This window comes from Elaeis guineensis, chromosome 1, assembly GCF_000442705.2.
Source record: "Elaeis guineensis isolate ETL-2024a chromosome 1, EG11, whole genome shotgun sequence".
Classification (NCBI taxonomy): domain Eukaryota; kingdom Viridiplantae; phylum Streptophyta; class Magnoliopsida; order Arecales; family Arecaceae; genus Elaeis; species Elaeis guineensis.
The window spans coordinates 17,698,330-17,715,115 of NC_025993.2; positions in this window are offsets into that span (position 1 = coordinate 17,698,330).

Genomic DNA, 16,786 nt, shown 5'->3' on the forward strand with positions numbered 1-16,786 from the left:
AGTTGCTGACCTAAAGTAAGATATCATAACCATAATTTTAAGAATGTTCTTTTGGTCTTTCCTTACATAATGGTCCAAGGCTGTTGAGTTTTGATTATAGTATTATATTTTAATCTTTATTATTGCATGTAACATTCATTGATATATATTCTGTAATGGTTCCTCTATATATGGTCTTTATTCCAATTGTTCTAAAGTTTATTGATAAAAGACTATGATGAAGGAAAAACTAGAACAGCATGCATGTTAGAATAATAAAAATTTTCATACAGGCAGTAGAAGTATATTTATCTAACATGCATCTTCTAGATCTCATCTCATAAGATCATCGCCATCATATTCTTAAGATCGATATGCAGCAAATAAATTTATATCAAAACAAAACATGAAGATCTCATCTTCACCTTTGTACGGGTAGTTATTCACCACAATTGATGATCGTGGATATCTTTTTTTGATTTTTTTTTGAGCCGCATAAGTATCCGATCTCTATAGATATTCACGAGACAGATCTAGGAAGACTCATCTTTATTTCTCCACCAAGAAACCAACAAGCAACTTCAAGAAAGAAGAAAGAAAATGAAAGAACTCCATCTCTCAAATCAGCACCCCGAACCTTGGCACGTAGAAGGAAGAAGACACCCAACCTTTGGGCGTGGATGAAAGAATAGTGCCCTATAAGCCAATCGCATGAGTGATGCAAAGAGACTTTTCTGTGATATCTTCCTACTCATTTACATGATATTAGTTATTTTATTCATGAGGTATTATGTTTTATCATTTACTGCATTATATTTTTTATGATTATGATAAACCCCATAGATTAGAGCAATGATTTTAAGATCATGATGAGATCATGCCAGTGAGACCTAAAATCTTGATAGCTCCAATCAAAAATATTTTCAATCATTGGATCATCGAGTCGAGGATCGATGATATTGGTAAGACTAGTACATCTTATATATGCTCGATGAAAAGGGTGGTTGATCTCATAATTACTTGTGTGGTGACACTAATACAAGGATGTAGGTGCTCATTAGAAAATGAGTTCACTGAACAGACCCACAGAAAGGACATTTGATGGAGCCTTACAGCATGTTGATGGATGGTTCTCTAGTGAAAGTGGTGCATGTGATCCTTTGATCTGAGATCACCATGGTACCTTATGTATATGGATCCTTACTTTGGTTTATTTTCTAACATGCCACTTTGAGATGTATGTGGGATCTTCTGGATATGGTAAAGTATGCATGGAGGTTATGAGTGATCAATAAGGAATCAATCACTCTTTGTAGGAGGAGAGAATATCCTATGTGATTTCATAGGATGATGACTCTGAGAGTCTCTGGCCAAAGCAGGGATAAACAGTAGAAAAGATTTCTATTGGTTCATCAACTGAGTCATCATCATCAGATCGAGATACATAAGGATAAGTATTTGAGCTTGATATGTTTTCATGCCCATGGCCTATCTAGAATATTTTGTGATCGAAGGATTGAATTACACGGTAACTCATCATGAAAAGATATTTTTGATATTTTCATCAAATTCTAAATCTTTCGAATAGTCATGACACATTGCTAAATGTCAATCTTGACTTGTGGACTCATCAGAATTTAAAGAGTTTAATTCAAGAATCAATTAGGAAGAGTACTCCTAGTTGATTGGGACTCTTAAGCTGACCTAATCTAATCGGATTAGAATTATGTCAAGAGTCTGGGTCCACTGTTGGCTAGATTTGGAATCCAATAAGTTACACAAAATAGAGATTTGGTTTTGATCCAGTCTATTTAGATTTATTATAAATCCAATGGGTTAATTAAATTGCTAGCATATGAATTAACCCAAGTTTCCAATTGGGTTCAGTGCAAAGGTGTTTGTGCTAACCCTTAACTTGTTGCCTTGACCTAATGTGATTAGATTTGAATCATCTAATTATTAGGTGGCTGATTTGATTTTTATGGAAGAGTTTCATATGAAATTAACCTTCTCCATGCCAAAACCACATGCAAGAAAAAAGATGGTGTCACATTTATTTTAGGCATTTAAGAAGAGGAGTCATTCTTTCATACTCCTCTTAATTTTCTTACCATGTTTCACACATCTTTTTATTTTATGTGCCATCAGATGGCACCTTGGGATATGTGGGCGTGGAAGAAAAGGAAGAGTCCTTCTCTGGCAAAGAATTCACATGCCAAATTAAATGGGATGCCACATCCTTTTGTACGTTGAATATGGAAGAGTCCATTTCATTTTGGACTCTTAGTTTCTCACGCGCTCCCTTATCCCACACGCCATCAGATGGCATTCTGATTTTTTTATATAGAGGAAAAGTCCTTCTGCTTGTAAATCACCTCTTATTCCATGCCTTAGCCTTTGGTTTCCATGTAAAAATTAATTGTTAGCATGTAATGTATAAGGGATGCCAAGAGTTGGCGTAGCACCCCTTCTTTCCTATTTAAAGGGGGTGCTACATCAGGTTTCACATCCCATTTTGGCTGAGGATAGGCATGAGAATGAGAGAAAAAAAAGAGAAAAAGTTTGAAAAAAGATAAGAAAAAAAGAGAGAGAAAAAAAATAGAAAATAAATGAAGAAAAAAAATAGAAAGCATGTGATGCTTGTCCTAAAATCAGATTGTTCATGTGTTGAACATATAATCTGATATTTGTGTGGTGAGATCATTTAAAAAAAGATTCTTAGAGTAGTCCTAGTAGAGGTCTCGAAGGCATACAAATAGTAGTGCAATCCGTTCTTGTGGAGGACGATCGATAGCAAACTTATGAAGAAGACTGCAGCACTACGTCGAATTGGAAAGGGCCCTGATCAATCCCGTGTGGATCACCATTAGAGGACTTCTACTTTAGAGTTTTATGGAGATCTCATGATTACCAGATCATTATCTTCATGTTGGTATATGGCTTCTAATCTCTTCTTGTTATACATGCTTATGTTGTTTGATTGTAATCATCAAGGTGTTTCTAAGCTTTTGTATTCCTGTAGTCTAGTTTAATTATTAAACATGTTTTCAATTATTGAATGCATATAAAAATTTTTGAAATTTACATTCTGCTATATCACTGGAATCCAAAAGTGGTATCAGAGCCATCCTTGTTTGATTCAATCAAATATCATGTTATTATTGTGATATGGATTAGATCCAGTTCAAACTATGTCAAAATCAGATTTTTTTATTGATGTTTAGTTGATATTTATGATGCATCTTTTGTTAATGATAAAATATAATCAATCCATGATCAAATCTTGGATATAAAATTTCATGATCTTTAGACTTGTAAGAGAAGTTTAAGTTAGATCCCATGATCTAATTTTGATGAAATTATAAATCCTGTGCATGTGATGTGCAAAGCTTTGGAATGATACATTTGATAAATATTGCCAAGACTTAGGGTTTTTTGTATTTGATGCATTCACCAAAGATCCAAGGGCCAACCACTATGTTATTGGGCACTAGCCATTGTGGGTCTTCACCTTGGTTGTTGTCTTAGGTATGTGTTGAGCTGAAAAAATTTGATCATGAAAAGGATGCCTCAGACATGGATTAGGATTTTTGCCGATGGATTTGTTTAACTATAATTCATTGATCTAATATGATTAGAATTAATGATTATAGATTAAATCAAAGTCATAGTTCTAATTTGATTAGAAGTTATGTTTATATTAGGTTGATCAAATTATCATTTACTTAATTTGATTAGGATTTGAGTCATAGTTGACTGAGTCTATGCTAACCTAATTGATTTAGGTTAACTCAAGAATTGGTCAACCCAAATCAAAAGGATGACAAATGATTGACTTAAAATTAAAAATTGGATCAAATGTTGAATCTGAATCAAAAACCCTGGATATGTCTTATGTCTAAATATTTAAACATCTTCATTGACATATTTATGAATGATATCGTAATTTAAATAACATGAGTAGTTAATTATCATGTTTTATAATTGTTATAAAATATATATTGAGTGGTTATAGATTTTGGTACATCTATGTGATGGATATATGCATGAATACTTCTCTGTTGGTTGATTATTTAAATGTATCTGCAAGAGTTGTAATAGGAGCTGGGTGCCCCTGATGCATTGTATTATCAGATGTATCTTTCTTTTGTATATTTTCAACTGTTGATTGACACTTTTACATATTGATGTAAAATTATAAAAAAAATATTTAAAAATAGATAAAAATTATTTTTTTCTATTTTCAGATAAAGATCGAGCATTCATGATAGTTTTTATGAAGATGAAGACTAGACTACTAGGTATTTGAAGAGCAGAGGCGCATTAAGATTGACTATGAGATAGTTCAATCTATGATGCACCTAGAGTTCGACCCATAAATCATCCTGTAGCTCGGATAATTTTTTAAAAATTCATAACCATTAGATTTTCTTTTTATGCTCTTACATGCTAGTAGTTAGAATTAAAATTATATATGATATATTTATATATATATATTATTTGGATGTGTATGAGACCTAAGTCCCTCGTTTAAATTATATTAAGTCATAATGACGAAGTCTTAAGAATACTACCCATGCTTTCCTTCATGCTAAGCTAGTATTATGTCAAGAACCATAGTAGGCTTGTTGTGCTATCTACAAGGCTTGCTGTGGGGACTGATTTCATACTGTCTTGGTATATAATGAAGCTAATAGTACTTAGCTTATATTAAGTTAATAGAGTATGTCAAAAATTGTAGTAAGTTTGTTGTACTATCCACAAGACTTGCTATAGGGATTGATATGATGTTGACTTAGTAATGCTTATGACATATTTTGGTAGTGCTACCTTGTTGTGCTATTCACAAGAATAGTATTATTCAGATATGACCATATAAGATTGAAGGGTATAATTTAACTAAAATACTATAGTTTGTTATACTATCCATAAGGCTATAAATATTTTAAAGGCAAAAATTATGTTGAGAGTTGCATGAAATACAATTGGTAATGAGTTACCTACCCTTAAACTCATAGAAGTTTGTTGTGCTATCCACAAGATTTTTTATGAGAAATTGGGATCTCAACCCCACTAAAGAACTAGATGATAGATTTTTTCATTTTTCATACTTGAGGGCTATGAAATTCGTTAAAATAGTGGGAGATACATTTAGATAAAAAATCTCGTCTAAATTATGCATGTTATCATGAGTAGTCTTTTTATGTTCTTATATATTAATCTATATCTTCATTATCACTGCATGTTATGTTTGATATTTTTAAAATGGATAGAACTTCATGGAAGGATTGAGGAACCTGAGAATAGTTCTCATATAAGTGATAGTTTTATATTTTTCTCATTCTGATTTGATCGGAGATGATACTATAAAGAAAGAAAAATCACATATGCGATATGATGGGGTGATAGTATGACTATCAAATATATTCTGATTAACTTAATCATGCGATTAAGTCATTATCATGGATGGTGAGTTAATCTAGAATTTGACCCTGCTAACTCTCCCAAATTCCTTCTTTAGTATCTCTTAGGAGAAAAAGATGAAGATTGTCTTCACCATGGGTATCTATTATTATTACAACAATGATGAGCATTAGAGATAAATTGCAAGAGTTGTCTTATAAATATAAAACATTAGTAAGATGTAAAAGTTATATTTGCCAGTGGTTTGTATATGATACAAACTAATATATCATTGAGTATTTTAGCTTCAGAATTTTGTGTATGTGATACCTCATATAGGTTCCACACGCAAAGTGTTGCTGGACCTATAAAGCTGAAGTCAGATGACTACATACTTTTTGGCACTAATGGATAGTCCATTCAAGCTAAAGACTGTAAGAACCTATGTAACCTTCTAGTAAGATTTAGAAACTAGTAGACTATTGTTATATGCCTAAATTTATCAGAAATATTATTTCAATTCCTTTGTTATTGTAACATGATATTGAAATTAATGTAAAGAGTAAAAGTTACTCTCCTTCTGGTTGATTTTATAGCTATGAATTTATGATAATGGTCTTATATTTCTGTCACTCAATGATGTTGTTCTTCATGTTGATGAGAACAAAAAAAATATATATGATGGTCATATATCTCTGTCACTGCCAACTTGGCCATTTTTATGAGTCAATGATAAATAAGTAATACAAAAAAGAGTTCTTTGTCTGTATGATTTTGAATTATATAGAACTTATAAATCTTATTTCATGGATAAAATGACTAAGATTTCATTTACTGGATATGAAAAAAGGCACAAGCAAATTATTAGGACTTGTACATATGGATGTTCAAAAGCTAATAATATCTCGACCCAAAAATGGACATTTCATATGAGATATGGTGTGTTCTATAATTTGCTTCACAAATCTCATTTCGAGGATATGCCCAAAAAATTGCTACATGTATTTTGAATTAGATACCATTAAAATCTGTTACTAGCATTTCATATGAGATATGAAAAAAGAAGAGGCAGGTTGCCTAGCTTATGTGAAAAGTATTGATGTACATATGTTTTGTGCTCGAACAGATTTATATAAGTTTATAGATTATCCTAAGAGTAGTATGTGATACTATTTCTACTATCCTACTGGATAAAAGGTGTTTTGTCAATAGGTATGCTATCTTTTTGAAAAAAAAATTTTAAGAAGGGGACACTGGGAGGATAATTGAACTTGAGAAGTTCAAGATCTATGAACTATACCATCATAATTTATGGAGTGTTCACAAGTTGATCCTTGATCAGATGTGCTTATTGATGAGGTACAACCATGACACACATCTCCTCATCGAAGATCAATCTGAGTGTGCAGTATACCACTCAAAATATGAGTTTGTCATTGAGAATAACGATACACCATATATCATTAAGAATGATGTTTTCTTGACCTATTCGGAGATAGTCATGAGTAGAGACTCTGACAGAACCATGAAATCCAAAATGAACTCCCTGTAAATCAACCAAGTATGGACTATGGTTGAAGCACCTATGGGTATGACCCAATAGGCTGCTAACAGAAATTTCAATCCAAATTTTTGCTTACTATTGACGCACACCATCTAGAGAATTTATCTCTAGTAGGAGGGAAAATTCATTTATAGATTATAGCAGGTAATGAGGAGTTTGTACTTCTATTTTTGATGAAATAGTCAAAATATTTGACTTTATCAAAATATGAATGAACCATGTGTGTGCAAGAAGACAAGTGGGAGACCCACTAACTTCTTGATAATTGTATGTGAATGACATACAGCATATTGGGAAGGTAGTCCCAATATTGCACTCGGTCAATGACATACTTATCACAAAGGTTTTCATGGAATAGACTTGGGTGTAGCATCCAATATATTTGGCATCTATAGGGATAGATGTAAGTAGATATTAGGCTTGTCCCAATCTAGGTACATGAATTTTATGTTGAAGGAGTTCAACATAAATGAGTGTAAAAGAGTTTACTTACCCATATATTCAATATACCAAGCCTGATGTGATTTATGCCTTGTGCATGATCATTGATTTCAAGCAAATTCATGAAAGCATCTTTTGAAAACTATAAAAAATATTCTCAAAAGTACTTGAGAAGTACTGGAGAAACAATGAATTGAAAGAGTTCCAAACAGCAAATTGAGTTTGACTCAGTTAATTACTATGAGTAAAGATTGCTAAGGAAAGTCGCCTGCTGAAGGATTTATCACTGAGTTGGATGTGGCCTCACTAGGAACCCACGTACATCCTACATTACTTTCACCTCATTTATGATTTGATCATAAAATGAGTTCATACAAAGAACAGTACAATGGACCAGTTCACTAAGTTTTAACACAGCAGCAGTGTGTTCGCCACCTTGATTGCATGAGCATCAGATATAGGGGCGATTGACTATAGTGCAAGTGAGAGATTGAAAGAATAGTATTTTACAAGCCAATTGCATGGGTGATGTGAAGAAACTTTTCTATAATATCTTCCTACTCATTTGCATGACATTAGTTATTTTATTCATAAGGTATTATGTTTTATCATTTGCTGCATCATATTTTTTTATGATTATGATAAACCCCATAAATTAGGATAATAATTTTAGGACTATGATGAGCTCATGCTAGTGAGATCTAAAATTTTGATAGCCCCAATCAAAAATATTTTCAGTCGTTGAATCATCGAGTCGGAGGTCGATGATGCTGGTAAGACTGATACATCCTATGTATGCTCGATGGAGAAGGTGGTTGATCTCATAATCACTTATGTGGTGACACTAATACAAGAATGTAAATGCTCATTAGAGAATGAGTTTACTGAACAGACCCACAGAAAAAATATCTGATAGAGCCTTACAGCATGTCGACAGATGGTTCTCCAGTGAGAGTGGTGCATGTGATTTTTTGACCTGAGATCACCATGGTACATTGTGTATATGGATCCTTACTTTGATTTATTTCCTAGCATGCCACTTTGAGATGTGTGTGGGATATTCTGGGTATAGTAAAGTGTGCATAGAGGTTGTGAGTGGTCAATAAAAAATCAATTACTGCTTGTAGGAGGAGAGAACATCCTATTTGATCTCATAGGATGATGACTCTGAGAGTCTCTGGTCAGAGCAGAGATGAATAGTAGAAAAGATTTCTACTAATTTATCAATCGAGTCATCATCATTAGATCGAGATACATAAGGATAGATATTTAGGCTTGACATATTTTCATATCCATGGCCTGAAGAATTGAATTGCATGTTAACTCACCATGAAAGGATAATTTTAGTATTTTCATCAAATTTCAAATCTTTCGGCTAGTTATGACATGTTGTTATATGTCAATTTTGACTTCATCAAAATTAAAAGAGTTTAATTTGAGAATCAATTAGGAAGAGTCCTAGTTGATTGGGACTCTTGAGCTGACTTAATCTAATCAGATTAGGGTTATGTCGAGAGTCTGGATCCACTACTGGTTAGATTTGAAGCCCAATGGATCACACACAATAAAAAATTGATCTTGATCTAATTTATTTAGATTTATTATAAATCTAATGGGTTAATTAAATTGCTAGCACATGAATTAACCCAAGTTTTCAATTGGGTTCAGTGCAAAGGTGTTTATGCTAACCCTTAACTTATTGCCTTGACCTAATGTGATTACGTTTGAACCATCTAATTGTTAGGTGGCTGATCTGATTTTTATGGAAGAGTTTCACATGGAATCAACCTTCTCCACACCAAAACCACACGCAAGAAAACAGATGGCGTCACATTTGTTTTAGGCATTTAAGAAGAGGAGTCCTTCTTTCATACTCCTCTTAATTTTTTTACCATGTTTCACACATCCTTTTATTTTGTGTGCCATCAGATAGTGCCTTGGTATATGTGGGCATGGAAGAGAAGGAAGAGTCCTTCTCTGGTAAGGAATTCATATGCCAAATTAAATGGGATGCCGTATCTTTTTGTGCGTTGAATATGGAAGAGTCCATTTTATTTTGGACTCTTGGTTTCTCACGTGCTCCCTTATCCCACACACCATCAGATGGCGTTCTAATTTTTTTATGCAGAGGAAGAATCCTTCTGCTTGTAAATCACCTATTATTCCATGCTTTAGCCTTTGATTTCCATGCAAAAATTAATTGTTAGCATGTAATGGATAAGGGACACCAAGAGTTGGCATCCCATGGTAGCGCCCCTTCTTTTCTTTTTAAAGGGGGCACTGCATTAGGTTTCATGTCCCATATCTGGCTGAGGATAGGCATGAGAATGAGAGGAAAAAGAGAGAAAAAGTATGAAAAAAGACAAAAAAAAGAGAGAGAAAAATATAGAAAGGAAGGGAAGAGAAAAAAATGGAAAGCATGTGATGCTTGTCCTAAAATCAGATTGTTCATGTGTTGAATATATAATCTGATATTTGTATGGTGAGATCATTTAGAAAAAGATTTCTAGAGTGGTCCTAGTAAATGTCTTGAAAGCATACAAATGGTGGTGCAATCCATTCTTGTGAAAGATGATCGGCAACAAACTTACGAAGAAGGCTGCAGCACTACATCGAATTGGGAAAGATCCTGATCAGTCCCATGTGAATCACCGTTGGAGGGCTTCTACTTTGGAGTCTTGTGGAGATCTCATGATTACCAGATCATCATCTTCATGTTGGTATATGGCTTCTGATCTTTTCTTGTTATACATGCTTATGTTGTTTGATTGTAATCATCAAGGTGTTTCTAGATTTTTATGTTTCGGTAGTCTAGTTTAATTGTTAAATATATTTTCAGTTGTTGAATACATATAAAAATTTTTGAAATTTACATTCCACTGTGTCACTAGAATCCAACAGTGGAAACCAAGGACACCCAACCCCTTTGGGCGTGGAGGCGTGAGGAAGAGAGGGAGAGAGGGGCGTGGAGAGCTAGGGAGACTATGGTTTTTAGTTGCTTTCTTATGTCTTTAGAGATCACATTTCAAGCCCCTTTTATAGGCCAAAAGGAGTCCTACTTGGTTTAGAAATTGGATCAAATAAGATCCTTATCTTATAGGGAACCCAAAACCAATTCTTATTAGGACTCTTGGGGTGCCGCACTTGCTCTCTTTGATGCCAAAACCAGATGGAGCATGCGCCCTATCTCTTTCTTCCAATTCCTTATCGCACAAGGATAAGGGGGTGCTAACTAACAAGGATAAGGGGGCGCCAATAGTTGGTGCCCTATGGATCCAATCCAATTGGGCTCAAGCCCAATTTCTTCCAACTTAATTAATGCAAAAAAATCAACTTTTGGCTCCCCATCATGCTTGCAATTGACTTGGTCCAATCTCCATCTTATAGAAATTCAAGTCTAAAAAAGATTTTGGATTTACCATGTGCTAGTATGAATTTTCTAAGTTCAATAGAATTTCTCAAATCCTTAACTCAATTGGAGCATATGAGTCCAATTGATCAATCCTAGATCAAATCTCTTATTCTGTGATCTCATAGGTTCAATTCTATCTGATAGTAGGATATATTATGGTTTTCATCAATAATATCATTGAAACTTCTTTCAATGGATTAAAATTCTTTTCAATTCAGTCAATTTGAGAATTATTATTTATCAAAATAATTCTCAATTGGTCTTACGATCCATCAGTGACACCTAGTAGTATGTAGTGGCAATTTAGCAGAATTGAATAGATGAACCTTTAGGTGCAATTGCTGTGTGATTCAATTCTTCGGTCATGAGTCCTGACAAGACTAAAATTATGGATAACTCGTCAATCTGATCTTGTCATATGTAAGATTCGATCAATCTGAGTTCTTAGTGAATTCTTATGGAAACTTATTTCCATCATTCACACTTGCCATGGTCATGGACTTCTGAACTCGATTTTATGATCCTTATAAGACTTTTTCCTAACTATCAGGATCAATAGATCCCATATAGATGCACATCCTATTTCTACAATGAACCTACTGCAACCTACATACATCTCAAGACTCCATATGACTAGAAAATTGAGTTATAGTATAGTCAAACTACAATAATCTTATTATGAATAGTTGAAGCATCGTAGGTCAAAGAATAATCCACACTACTACAGCATTGAGTATGTCACGACAAAAAGGTAAATATCTAAGTGACTATTTATGTTGGTCACCTTCAGTACCCTTGTTTCCTAATAAACACCTATACTCTCACTCAGTGTCCCTACACTGTAGATTCAAGACTCATTTATCTATAAGAAAATGATCCGTGCACCAACCTATCTGGATCGATCATCATTTTCATGATGATCCTACGGTTAGAAGTAATTTATGAATTAACTATCAATGATACATATCTCAAATTTTTAACTTTTAAAAATATGTATCATCATCTTATTAATTCATTGGATGATTCATGGATACATTACACAATATGAATATATAAATACTCTAAATTTTACTTCATTTATAAGTCAAGATTATAAACTATACCCTTAGAATAATTACATGTGTCGGTCTAATTGACTTTTAGGATATATATCTAATAATCTTCGATAGATACTAAAGTCAATTGGCCATAAATCTAAGTCTCATCTTCTCAAGATGGACTTTGATCTTTTGCTGGCTTAGCTACTTCATAAGTGGGTTAGCCATGTTGTCCGTGGTGTCTACTCTTTGTTTCTCAATGTATTTCTTCTCGAGATAATCACAGATTAGGTGAAATCATTGCTCGATGTGTCTGGACTGCTGATGAGATCTTGGCTCCTTAGCAAGCACTATGGCACCATTGTTGTCACAGTAGAGGGGAATAGCATATGATAGCATCACATCCAGTTTCACAATAAATTTTTTAAACCAAAATGCCTCCTTCGCAGCTTCTGATATGGCAATGTACTCTGCTTCCATGGTGGAGTCTGCTATAACAGGCTGCTTGAAGTTCTTCCAGCTCATAGTACCATCCTTGCTTAAGAATACACTGTCTGATGTCGAATTTTGATCATCAATATCTAACATAAAGTCTAAATCAGTATATCTCTATACCCTTAATTCTCCACGTCCAAAAATTAGGAATATATCCTTAGTTCTTCTCAAGTACTTAAGAATATATTTCATAGATGTTCAGTGCTCTTCATCTAAATTCGACTGATATCTACTCATGACACTCATAGCATGGACTACATCAGGTTGTGTATATAGCATGGCATACATGAGGCTCCCTATGGTCGAAGCATAAGGGATCTTGCTTATGCGTTCTATCTCTTCTGGTATATTGGGGTATTTTTTTCATAGAGAGATGAATTCCATGCCTAAAAGGCACAAGTCTCCTCTTAGAGTTTTTCATGCCGAATCTCTTTAGCACCTCCTCTATGTATGTCTTCTGTGAAAGTCCTAGCATCCTCTTTGATATATCTCTATAGACTTTAATCCTTAAAATAAAGAATGCTTCCCTAAGGTCATTTATGGAGAATTTTTTAGACAACAATAATTTGATTGATGTCAACATGAGAGCATTATTTTCAATCAGGAGTATGTCATCTACGTATAGTATGAGAAAAGTGACAGCACTCCCACTGACCTTTTTGAATATATATGATTCCTCCTTGTTCTTAGTGAAACTAAATGATTTGATCATATCATTGAAACGAGTGTTCCAACTTCAAGATGCTTGCTTAAGTCCATAAATGGATCTTTGCAGCTTGTGATCTCCATCATCGAAAGTGAAACCTAAAAACTGCTCTATGTAGATATCTTCCGCAAGATATCCATTCAGAAAAATAATTTTTACATCCATCTGTCATATCTCATAATCGTGATATGCTGCAATAGTAAGTAATGTTCGAATAGATTTTAGCATGGCCATCACTGAAAAGGTATCCTGATAGTCAATGCTCTCGCATTGACTATAATCTTTTGCCATAAGTCTTGCTTTAAAGGTCTCTACCTTTCCATCTAAACCTATCTTCCTCTTGTAGATCCATTTACATTCTATAGGTATAATACCTTCTGATGGATCTACTAAAATCTAGATCTGATTTGAGTGTATTGAGTTAATCTCTGACTTCGTTACCTCTAACTATTTTTTAGAGTCAATATCTGATATCGCCTCATCATAGGTCTTGGGGTCATCAACATATACCCCATTTCTTATGAGAAATATTTTCTCTACATCTTCTATTATGATATCCAAGTATCTATCAGGAGGACAAAAAATCTCACTAGATCTACGAGGTGGAGGAGATGCACGTATTGGCTCAGTTTGAATGGGTTCTTCAAGTTCTGAAGCTTGTTGCTCTTTAAAGACTTTCTTTTCGAACTCAAGTTATCATCCTATGCCTCCATCTTGAAAAAATTATTTTTTTAGAAAGATGGGATGCCAGCTTACAATCACATTGTGATCCTTTGAAAGATAGAAATAATATCCTAAAGATTCTTTAGGATAACCGATAAAACAAGCCTTTAGAGATCTGGCTTTTAACTTGTCCACATGTTGTCTTTTGACATGGGCCAGACAATCCTAAATTCTAAGATCACTTAGACTTGATTTTTTACCATGCTATATCTTATACTGTATAGTAGGAATGATTTTATAAAGAATCTTTTTCAATTAATAATTCACTGTTAATAAGCTATGTCTTCAAAGAAATATAGGAAGGTCTGTGAAGCTCATCATGGATCGAATCGTATCCAATAGAGTTCGATTTTTATGTTCTGAAATTTCATTGAGTTAAGGCATTCTAGGTGGAGTCATTGTGAGACTATGTCATATTTCTTGAGATAACTAAAAAATTTTCTATTAAGGTATTCACCTCCTCGATCTGATCAAAGAACCTTAAGAGATTTTTCAGTTTACTTTTCTACTTCATTTCTAAATTCTTTGAACCTTTCAAAGGCTTAAGACTTGTGTCTCATGAGATACACATATCCATACTATGAGTAATCATCGGTAAAGATGATGTAGTGATAACCTTCTCTGGCCGCCACACCAAATGGACTACACACGTTAGTGTGTATCAGAATAAGTATTTCAGTGGTCCTTTCTTCTGATCCCACAAAGGATAGCTTGATCATCTTTCCTTGAAGGTAGGACTCACAGACTAGATAAGATCCTGAGGTCAATGAGCCCAAGAGCCCATCTTTTTTCAGTCTGTTAATCCTTTCTTCTCCTATATGATCTAGCCTAAGGTGTCATATATACTTGAGGTTAACATCATCTCTAGGTTGTTTAGTTCCTATGGTATTTACATCCTGTTCGATTATATTCATAGAAACATCAACATGTAACTAATAGAGACTGTTAATCAAGAATCACTTCTAACCATTTTATTTTCAAAATAAATGGTATAATAGTCCTTATAAAAACTAATTACATAGTTATCCTGCACTAAACAAGATACATAAATCAAATTTCTGTTAGCCGCAAGTACATAATAACAATCCCTAAAAATTAAATTAAATCCTAATGGTAGTCATAGAGAGTATATCCCCACAGCCACAGCAGCAACTTTTGTTCTGGTTTCGAGTCATAGGGTCATCTCACCATCTCTCAGCCTTCTACTATAATCAAGATCCTGCACAGAAGTACACAAATGAGCACTTGAATCAGAGTCTATAACCCAACTGGATGTAGAAGAAACTGTAAGGTTAGTTTCGATAAAGAGGAGGTCAGACATACCTTCAAAAGGTGTACCATCCTTCTTATTCTTCAAGCTCGTTAGATAGGCAGGGCAGATCTTCTTCCAATGGCTATCGTTTTTACAGTGGAAACAATTTCCTCTCTCTACAATATTTTTCTTAGGAACCTCTTTTCTTGGCTTGTTCTCTACCTTCTACTTCTTTACGGACTTTTTTTTCTTTCTAGTAGACTTTCTCTTAGAAGAAGAAGAAGTCGCTCCACAGCTAGAATAGTGCCTCTTGAACTCTTCAAGGTACCTTCCGTAGTCACCAACATGTTCAGTATTTTGGTTTTGGTATATTTGATTTTATTCATATGATAGTTTACAATAAACTACGCATGTAAATTAGTAACAGATTGCATGATCAAATCAATCTGCAACTCTTTATCCATGGATATCTCGAGCTTCTCAAGCTCCTCAAAGTCTTTGATCATTATTAAACAATGCTCACGAACTGATTGCCCATCATGCATTTTCACCTTGAAGAGTCTTTTGAATATTTCGTAGTGATCAGCTGCATGACTTTACTCATCGTACAACTCTTGTAGGTGGGCTGATATGCTCCTAACAATTGTCATATCCTCGTGCTGGTGTTAGAGCTCATTGGACATAGAAGCTAGCACATAGCATCGGGCCTTATTGTCATCATCCAACCACATCTCGTGGGTAGCCCTTTGATCAGGGGTCGGACAGGCTGGTAGTACAGGAAGGTTCTGATCAAGTACATAGTTTAGTTTTTCAAAACTCAAGACCATCTTTAAGTTCCTAAGCTAATCTTTATAATTGGGTCTAGTCAATCGGTTGTTTTCTAAGATAGGGCTAAAGGATTTAAAGCAAATATTTTTCTACAGAAAGAAGAAGATTCTAGTTAGATTTTGTAATTGACTTCTTAGTTTGTTTTAAAATTTTTATTTTAAAAATAAACTGACTCTCACTATGTCTTCGGATCTCCCACACTCTTCAAGTAGAGAAATAGAAACCTCCATGATTAGGGTTTCTAGTAGGTACTATATCCCATCAATTGGCATCCCACCTCACCTGATAGTTATTGATGATATGTCAATCAATGAGTGGATAACTCTTATATAATGCTTCTCAAGCAAATTGCAGTGGTCACGGATCTCTAATTTCTAAAGTCTCACCTAACAGTTATTAGTCTCATTCCTTAGTTAAGTTAGATCCACCAATCTTGTAAAAGTGAAACCGTCATTAGAATCCTCACCTAACAGTTATTGAGCCCAACCCCATCTCCACCCCATAGCATCTCATGCTACTAGAGTTATTGCTTCTTCCTTGATGCAATTGAACTACTGTATCCAATCAAGAACAGTCAACACCTGGAAGGGCCCGCACATCTACAATGATGAAAAATCGCTCAACTTAATATATTTTGTGAGAAGATTTATTTAGGTCTTCTTTAGGTTTAATTATTTATTTATATCGTATATAAATCCATAATTAGATTGGATCTACTAGTGAGATCGCATTTTAACTTATCAAGATCAGACTCATGGTGCAACGCAATTATGGTAAACTCAATCCTAAGCACCCCAAATGAGATTTAGTCAACCAAATTAACCAAGTGGAGATCGGTGGGAGGCACTCTGCTTTTATGCAACGGTCTTAATTAAATAACCATCTTTTAAAATACTTATCTTAGACACCAATAGGTTAACCTCATCCAAATTGGCTACGACTTTTG